The following is a 10,462-nucleotide window of genomic DNA, read 5'->3' as shown; positions in this document are numbered from 1 at the left end:
AACACAGTGCTCCAAATACACCATGTTCTTTTATGTTATCTTTGCATACACTGTTATCCATGTCTGGGATGCCTTCTTCTATGTAAGTCGCTCTGCACCCTCCCACTTTAGGCAGGGTTCCATCCTCTATGGTTATATATCTTTATTGTCTTTATCATAACCACATTTTGTTATCTCTTCCTTTCACTAGATTATGAGCTCCTCAAGGATTTGGACTTGTCTTATTCGTCTTTATTTCCCCAATATTGGGTAGAGGACTAGGGCTCTGGAAATTATTGTGAAATGAATGAATGCATGAATGAGTGCCCTGAACCAGGGACCTGGATTCTATCCCTAGTTTTATTTCATATAATTCCATGAGCTCTCTGAAACTCATTTTCATCATAGGCAAATTAAGGGTAATAGTTTTACCTTTGTCTAGATCAGGAGGGTGTTTGATGTTCAAATGAAATCATTTGTGTGTGGCAGCTTTGTAATAGCAGAAACAGCACTGGGCTTGGTCTCAGGTCAATCCAGGTTCAAATTCATAGTTCTATTAATTCCTAGACAATGAAAAGGGAAGTCAGAAGAATTGATGTGTTCAAATTGTGGAGTTGGCAAAATATATTGAATATACATGGACTGCCAGAATCACAAACAAATAAGCCTTAGAAGAAATACAGTGTGCTTAAGGACAGCTGATCTTCGACAAAGGGTTGAAGTCCATTCAATGGGTAAGAGACAGTCTCTTTAAGAAATGGTGCTGGCAAAACTGGATATCCATTTGCAAAAAAATGAAACAGGATCCATACCTCACACCATACACAAAAACGAACTCAAAATGGATCAAAGATATAAATGTTAAATCTAAAACTATAAAGTTCCTGGAAGATAGCATATGGACAAAGCTAGGGGTCCTAATTTATGGCATAAATACACTATCAAACATAACTAAAAAGGCAGAAACAACAGAAGAGAAACTAGATAACTGGGACCTCCTAAAAAGTAAATACTTATGCTCATCAAAATCTTTACCAAAAGGGTAAAAAGAGAACATACAGACTGGGAAAAAAAAAAATTGGCAATGACATATCTGACAAAAGTCTAATTTCTACAATACATAGAAAATTTCAACATCTCAACAACGAAAGGACAAACGATCCAATCAAAAAATGGGCAAAGGACATGAACAGACACTCCACCAAAGAAGATATTCAGGTGGCTAACAAACACATGAAGTGATGCCCACAATCATTAGCTGCTAAAAAGAGATGGAAATCAAAACTGCAATGAGATAGCAACTCACCCTGCAAAAATGACACCGATCAAAAAAAAAAAAAAACAGAAAACAAATGCTGCTAAGGTTGTAGGGAGATTGGAACTCTTATACACTGCTAGTGGGATTGTAAAATGGTGCAACCACTATGGAAACCACATGACACTTCCTCAAAAAGCTAGAAATACCGTATGATCCAACAATCCCACTCCGAGGTATATATCCTAGAGAAATAAGAGCAGTGACACAAATAGACATGTACACTCATGTTCATTGCAGCATTATTTACAATGGCAAAAAGATGGAAACAACCTAAGTGTCCATCAATGGATAAATGGATAAATAAAATGTGGTACATACATATGATAGAATACTATACATCAATAAAGAACAGTAATTAGTTCATGAAACATCTTATAACATGGATAAACCTGGATGACATGTTGAGTGAAATAATTCAGTCCCAAAAGGACAAATATTGTATGACACCAGTTTTATAAAAAGTCAGGAATAGTTTTACACACAGAAAGCAATGTTCCTTGATGGTTACCAGGGATGGGAGCGGAAGGGAGAATCACTTACTTAATAGTAGACACTGTGTTAATTTGGGTGAAGGGAAAGTCAATACATGATATGGAGGAAGTCAGCAAAATGTGACCAAGGTAGACGAAGACACTGCGATGTACATAGGAAAAAAGAACAGTACAATACTATAACATGTACAATTCTGCAACAACAGTAATAATAAAAAATTGTGAGTGGTTACATACCCAGTGCTGTCGAGTACATAGATAGATCTATATGCTGCATAGGCGTGGTAGGGCATATGGGAGTACCTGTGTGCGCATATATAGGTAGTTGTGGGCATTTGTATACACATATTTGTATGTGCTGCATATATATTCACACATATAATAGAGCACATAGAGGGCACAGTTATGAAAACTTCTTAGACATATCCAACTGAGTTACTGGGCTTGAAGGCTAAGGACCATAGTCTCAGTGGACATCGAGGTCAATTGGCATAACATAGTTCATAAAGATAACGTTTTACATCCTAGTTTGGTGAGTGGCATCTGGGGCCTTAAAAGCTTGCACGCAGCTATCTAAGACACAACTATTGGTCGCCTCCCATCTGGAGCAAAGAAAAGTGAAGGAAACTAAAGATTCAAGGAAGCAATTAGTCCACAGGACTAATGGCCCACATAAACCACAACCAAAAGAACTACGTGGTGCCTGGCTACCACTATCTACCGCTCTGACCGGGGCCACTATAGAAGGTCCTGGTTAGAATGGGAAGAAAATGTATAACAAAACTTAAATTCATGAAAAAAAGACCAGACTTACTGGACTGATGGAAACTGGAGGAGCCCCTGAGACAATCATTTTAAGGCCCTCTTTTAATCTGGAACCAAAGCCACTCCCCAAAGTCGCCTTTCAGCCAAATAATAGATTAGCCTATAAAATTAACAATAACACCTGTGAAGAACATGATCCTTAGAACAATCAACTGTACGAGACCAAACAGGCAACATTTGCCCAAAAGCAAAGATGAGAAGGCAAGGAGGGGCAGTGAAACTGGAAGGATGGAAACAGGGAAGGCAGGGTGGAAATGGGGAGAGTGCTGACATATTGCAGGGATAGCAAGCAGTGTTGTGAAACAATTTGTGTATGAATTGTTGAATGAGAAACTAATTTGCTGTGTAAACTTTCACCTAAAACACAATAAAATGTTCAAAAAGAAACACAATCAGAATGCTCATTAGAACGTAGAATGGCAAGACTTTGGCTCACTTATTTTGGACGTGTCATCAGGAAAGACCAATAGCTAGAAAAAAAAAAAATCATGGATGGCGAAGTAGAGGGTCAGCGAAAATAGAGGAAACCCTCAATAAGATGGATTGATGCTATAGCCACAAGAGTAGATTCATGCCATAGCCACAACAATGGACTCAAACGTACCAATGATCATGAAGATATCACAGGACCTGGCAACATTTCATTCTGTTATACATAAGGTTACCATGAGTCACAACTGACTCAACTGCACTAATAACAACAACAGCACAGCTAATTACTATCTTATTAACTTGGGCAAGTTAAGTAAACTCTCTGAGCCTGAGTTTTCTATTTGACAGGAGGTTGTATATAAATTTGTGAGGTTGTTGGAAACCCTGGTGGTGTAGAGGTTAAGTGCTATGGCTGCTAATCAAAAGGTCTGCAGTTCAAATCCACCAGGCACTCCTTGGAAACTCTATGGGGCAGTTCTACTCTGTCCTATAGGGTCACTATGAGTTGGAATCAACGGCAACGGGTTTGGTTTTTGGTTTTGGTTTGAGTTTTAAATAAGATATTGTATGCAAGATCTTTTAGCTCATAACAGAGACTGCATAAATGTTCATTGAAGTGGAGATGGAGGAGAGGTCTTCAGTCTCTGGTGGAATCACACCTGGGATGGCCAGTTCCTGGAGAAGTGTTGTGGTTCAAATCTACTAGGCACCCAAAACCAAAGATTTCCACCTGCCTCCTTTGACTGTGGGGACAGAGGCAACCACACCACCAAGCCAGTGACAGTGGGTCCATGCAGAGCTGCTCGGGGTCTCTGCCCCTAGGCTGGGGGGAGTAAGAAGAGTTACCAATATCTGCACAATGCCGAAAAGGTCTCCCAGAGCTTCTGCAAATGTTAGCTCACTTGAGTGTTAAAAAAAAAGAAAAGCAAGAAAAGCACTGGAGATGTCAAGTGACTTGCCCAAGGGCACACAGCTGTCACAAGGTAGAAGAAGAACAAAGTCTTCAATTCCGAGCCCCATAATCTTTCCTTGATTCGCCTCTGCCAGGACATGAGGGGGATGTAGAGGCTGAAGAAGGAGGATTGGAAGGTTCAAGCTCCTGAGAAGTGAGGAGGCCCCGCCCAAAGTGGAGCCTACCTCAGCTTTCTATTTTGGGGGGAAAAAAAAAAAAGCTTCTGAAAATTTTTTATTTTGAAATACTTGCAAATTTACAAAAAAATTTGCAAAAATAGTACCAAGGGTTCCTACATACCCTTTACCTAGCTCTCCCCATATCTCACATAGTACATGTATCAAAACCCAATTGGAATGCCCTTTTCCTGGTACAAGGTCCAACCCAGGATCCCACATTGCATTTGTTGGTCTGTCACCTGCAATGTGTGATGGTTCCCCAGTTCTCTTTATCTTCCAAGACTGTATGCTTTTGAAGAGTACTGGCCATTTATTTTGTAGAATGTCTCTTGATTTGCATTTTTCTCATGTTTCCTCGGGTTGTGCATTTTTGGCAAGAACACCACAGAAGGGGTGTTGTGTCCTTCTAAGTACATTGCAGTAGGAGATAGCTGATGTTAATGTGTGTCACCACTGGTTAATGTTAACTTTAATCACTTGATTAAAGTTGTGTCTGCCAGGTTTTTTCACTGCAAAATTACTATTTCTTCCTTTGTAATGAATAAGGATTTTGTAATTTTTTTTTTTTTTTTAGGTAGGTACTTTGAGGCCATGCAAATATGCTATTTCTTCTCCTGCTTTCTTCAATTAATTTTAGCATTCATTATGGATACTTGCCTGCAACAAGATTACTGTGGTCCTTGCCAAATCATGATTTTTTTTTATTTCCTTCATTCCTTCTACATTTATCAATTGGAACTAATTACTGTAAGAAAGAACTGTTCCTTCTCCCCCATTTTAATTATTTATTCAATTGCTTATATCGGTATGGGCTTATGGATATTTATTTTATTCTGTGGGTTATAATCCATGACTATCATTTACTTTGTTGTGCAGTTTATTCCGTGTTTGACTACTGAGAGCCCTTTACATTGGCCTTTATGTCCTTTTGACACACCCCATCATTTTCTAAGTATCTCTTTACTTTCTGACATCCAAAGATATTTCACGCCCATCTTATCCTTTCTCTGCCCTTGCCCTGGAATTACCTGAGGAGTGCTGGTTCTTTTTTTTTTTTTTTTTGGAAATGGCACTAGAAACCAAGATGTTGGTACTAGATGTGCTCATTGCTATAGGGTGTTGTTTCTTGTGAGCCCCCTTGTAGCAGACAGAGCTAGAAAATACATGTATGTACACAACACCTGTATCTATCTTTTTCTTTATACATCTATCTGGTATATATATTAAAAACCACAAGTTCATACTATACCTCCAATTCCAATCCAACATCACAGGGTTCATTCTTGTCTTCCCCGTCTTATTTATAACTCCCTTCTCAAAAAGTAAGAAACTTGGGTCTCTTCATCTATAATATAGTTACTTGTTTGTTTAATCTTATAATACGTAAAGCAGTTTCAGAATAGCTGACCATACATGTGAAAAACACATTTACCCTTCATTTTTTACTGTTTGTATTCCATTTTGAACCCCACTGCCACTACCACCACACACACCGTGGTTGTCATGTATGTATGTATGTAGGTATGTCCCTCGGTGGTGTAAATGACTAATGCTCTCAGTAGTACATTAATGGTGAACTGAAAGGTTGGAGGTTTGAGTCCATCCAGAGGCACCTTAGAAGAAAGGCCTGTCAGTCTACTTCTGAAAAATCAGCCACTAAAAGCTTTACAGAGCACAGTTCTACTCTGACACAATGGGGTCTCTATGAGTTAGAATTGGCTTGATGGCAACTGGTGTATACACATATGTACGTACATATTTTCTGGGTATGTGAAACATTGCCATGGCCCTAGAATCTGTCGTTCTCCCCTGCCTCTTCTACTCTTTTCCCATCCCCATTTCTTTCCACTTTCTCACCCACCCTCTGTAGGATCAATCACATTGGTTTTTGGCTTATCCCTCCTGTGTTTCTGTTTGCACATGTGTATTTTCTATGTCCTCTTGTTTCTTACATGAAAAATCATGCTCTACAGATGATCTTGTCCTGGTTGCCGGGTGGAGAGGGGGCTGGGGAGATGCTGGAGCAGATATGAAGAGAACAATTGAAAACCTACTGCTGTCGTTCAGAGGAGAAAGGAGGGGGCACTGGTCTATCTGTCATGGAAGCAGAAAAGAAGAAAGAAGGACAAGCTTGAAAGATGCTTGAGGTGACATTGACATGATTTGGTGAATTGATTATTGAGGGAAAGAGGGAGGGCAGTTTTGGTGACGTTTTGGCTTCTGGCTTTTGAGAGCGGATGGATGCTAGTGCTGCTCACTGAGGTACGAAAAACTGTAAGAGATCGTATTTGTGAAGTGTTCCCCCCACATGGGTCCTTTTTTGGACACACTGAGTTTGAGAGATGTGGTAGGCAGTGGAACATAGAGCTCAGAGAAGGCTGAAGAGAAATTTCTCAAGAGGAATATCCTGCCCTGGTCTTCTGGTCCCCTGGGTCTAGAAATGACAACTCACCTAGCTTGGGAAGATATTCTATCTCCTGAGGAAAAATGAAAACAAAATCAAACCTTGGTAGTCATCCCAACCTCTTCTTGCGGGTGGCCGGGAGCCTGAAGAGAGTGGCTTTTCAGGGCAAGGTGCCCACCAGATGATGCTCCTTCCCAGTGGGTAGGGTTGGAGGTTGAGGGTGGTCCTTGACTCTCAAGGTGGAGGAGGGATGACAGAGATTGGGGCTAGAATTGTGCCTGTTTTCAAGTTACCCTAAAATCCTAATGGTGCCAAATTTGAACTAACTGCAACTAAGTGGTACCTTCCCACACACAGCTCACCAAGGCCTGCCAGAGATCTTTGCTGATGCAGGGGAGCCCCTGTCTGATGGACTGAGGTAGGGGAGTCACTCCGAGAGAGGAGATGACAAAACCTCTCCCCATATCAATCAAAGAAAGCAGGGAATCAATCCAAAGAAGGCCCTGTAGAGTCCTGCTAAGCCCTGGAAGAGAGCAGTAGGGATCAGGGTGAGTGGGAGGAGGTGCAGATGACACAAGTGATCTTGTTTTGTACCCCCTCCCCATTTCAGGTATGGCTGTGAGAAGGTAGAGAACACCAGATTCTCCAGAGCTCATTTCAAAGAGATAAAAGTCCCTTAGGGTAGACACTCATTAGGGGCCCTAAGGGTGGGTGGAGATGAAACTGTCATAGTTGTGCTGTAAGTTGGGAGGGGAAAAGTGAAGAAAGCCAGGTGGCATGGGAGGTGGGGGCAGACAGTGTGTGTTGTGAGAGGCCCCTTAGCATCTCCCTGTCCCACAGCCTTCAATAAAACCTGAAAAAGCAACAATATGGTTAAAGTAACTTGAGTTCTCATAGGAACAAATTAGAGAAGTGGGCTTTGGGTCTGGATTGATAGTGAGTGGGGGCAGTGCGGGGGAGTGCCAGGGCAGTGTGGGGGCTGTTAGGGCTGAGGACAGATATGTGGGTGGGGAGGGTGGAGGACAGATATGTGGGTGGGGAGGATGTGGTGGGGACAGCAGTAGCGTGAGGATGCTGGGAGGCAGCACACAGATGTAGAACCCAGGAGAATTGTGAGGAGGCTGGCTGTAGGAAATTGTGGAAATTGGAGGATGATTTTTGACTATCTCAGGCTGAGGAATTTAGGTGCAGGCTAAAACAAATCCTGTTCTCAAGGGAGATGAGATGGCATCTGAATTACATAAGTACATGATAATATTCACAGCTAATATTTATAGAGCAAAGTGCTAAGGGTTTTTTTTTTTTAATATGTATTACCTCAGTTGAGCCTATTTTCATAACAACTGTGAGAAGTGTTATTAATGCCCCTACTTTACAGGGTTCCCTTCTATTATAATCTAAGTTCATTTTCCCCTCCATTTTAAAAGTAAACAATAACTGTAGGATAGTAGATAGTTTCCTGAACCACACAGCAAAGAAAGTTAAAGGAACAACAAGAAGTAAAATGATAAGGAAACTGAGGCACAGGGAGTCTGGAAGCCTGATAGTGACAGTGCTCTTGACCATTACATGTTCTCAATCTCTCCCCTGCCCTCCTTTCCCCTTTTCTACCTTCCTCTCCTTCCTCTCTTCTTTTCATCCATCCATCCATCCATCCATCCATCCATCCATCCATCCATCCATCCATCCATCCACCCACCCACCCACCCATCCATCCATCCACCCATCCACCCATCTACCCACCCACCCATCCATCCATCCATAGAATTCTCTATTTGATAAGTGACAGAGGTTGAATTTGAACTCAGATCTATATAGCTCCATTGTCACATTCATGAGGAAAAATCATGTGGGCATTGTGTCTATATCCTCCCTTAAATTCTGATTGAAATGGACAGGATTCCTCCTGTCTGTCCTTTTATCCACCCAACCATCTTTCTGACTATATCGATATCCACTTGTAGACAAAATTCCTCTTTTGGTGGTTGGATTAGATAACCTAAAATTTCCTTTCAACTCATAGGTTCTATGAGTTATATTTTACCTTAAAATATATTTAGATTATTTTTGACAGGGTGTTGATTTTCCCAATTAAATGGACTTGAACTTATTGAAACTTGCATTTCAGGACTGGTGTGGATTTCTGAGACAGTCTAGTCCAAGCACCTCATTTTATGAATGAGATGAAGTAACCCCCTAAAGCTCACCTGACCCAGAACTTTTCCAGGGTAACATCTTGCTTCAGTGTTATTTTGAACTCTGTGTACATGGCAAGGGGTAATAAGGACAATGATTCAGCTAGGTAATGAATAAGCAAGAGGAAATGATGGCCTGGAATTAGAAGGTCATCTGTTTTTACCTCACTTATATATGCTAAGGGTTGATGATGATGATGCTAATGACGGTGACGATGATGATTGGTGATGACTCCTGCAATTCATAGGGTCTTCTATATCAAGGCGCTCCTTGGAAACTCTATGGGGCAGTTCTAGGGACTTGGAGAGGTCATCCAATATACTTTCTTGCCTTCTGATAGCTCATGCCTGGTTCTTTCTGGCTAGATTCCTACTCTATGTTTTAAAAAATGTCTGATAAATCTTGAGATCTATTCTCAATATCTTCCTGATTTTAGCTAGAATTCCCTCATTTTATAATCTAAGCTCATTTTTCCTCTGTTTAAAAAATAAATTAAATAATAATATAGGACAGCATATACTTCCCTGAACCACACGGCAAAAGAAAGTTAAAGAGAGCAAAAAGAAGTAAATTATATGGTCATTGGCAGCTAGAGATTGATAATAAAAAGGAAGCTGGGTTTGGAAATGCAGAAGGTGGAAACAGCTGGTTCAGCCTTCACCAAGACACAAACACCATATTCCCATTGATCTTTCTTTTCAAATTCCAGGAAACATGGTGTGGGTGAAGCTGAGTCACCTAGAGGGTGTGCCAAAGCCTAGGTGTTACTTTGGACTTTTATTTGCAGCAAGAATCTCATTTCCTCCCAGAGCTGATTTGGGTAAACACTTGGCTTGCAACCCTTTCTACATTCTCCCTCGAGAAAAGACAATACTATCATTTATTCAGTATCTACGTTGTGTCAAGCGCTGAGCTTCATATAGTTTATATCACTTATTCATCCCAACAATCTTGAAAGGGTGGTATTATTATTCCTGTTTTACAAATAATAAAACTGAAGTCCAGGAAGTGGCATTCCCAGGGTTTCCTGGTTGGTAAGTGATGGAGATTGAATTTGAACCCAGGTCTATATGGCTCTGTAGTCACTCACATTTGTGAGGAAAAATCATGGGGGCATTACATCTGAATCCCCTGAGATTCTGACTGAAATGGATATGGTTTTCCCTGCCCATCCCATTGGTCCCCACCTCCTCTAGTCTAGCAGCCTACAGCTTCATGTTCTGACAGTATGATCCTTCTCTGCCTTCACGTATGGTTATGGATCAGTGGATGGGATTGTTCATATCGCACACTTACCTATACTGTAGACTCTTAAATCTTCACTTCCAACTCTAACCACAACATCACATATGGTCTGCTCACCAGTCCTTCATTTGTCCTTCCTTCCATGAAACAACCACCAACTTCTGCATACTTGCCCACCTGCCAGATTACATGGTAGCCCCTGCCACACCATATTTCCCACTGTTGAAGAAGGCACCTAAGAGAGGGTTGGGCCTGTGCCAGCCTCTGTGTAGGAAAGCACATAGGCCTATCTGAATGCAGAACTGCCAGGGGAGTACATGAGTAGCGATTCAGAGGAGCAGCTGGCAACACATCCGAGGGCAGAGGCCCCACTGGGCCAGGCTGGGGAGAGGCCAGCTCCTGAATTTGGCAGATGGTTTGCGCCCAGTGGCAGCAAGACTA

The sequence above is a fragment of the Loxodonta africana genome, chromosome 20, assembly GCF_030014295.1.
Source record: "Loxodonta africana isolate mLoxAfr1 chromosome 20, mLoxAfr1.hap2, whole genome shotgun sequence".
NCBI classification, from domain to species: domain Eukaryota; kingdom Metazoa; phylum Chordata; class Mammalia; order Proboscidea; family Elephantidae; genus Loxodonta; species Loxodonta africana.
Note: the sequence above shows the minus strand (reverse complement) of the source record.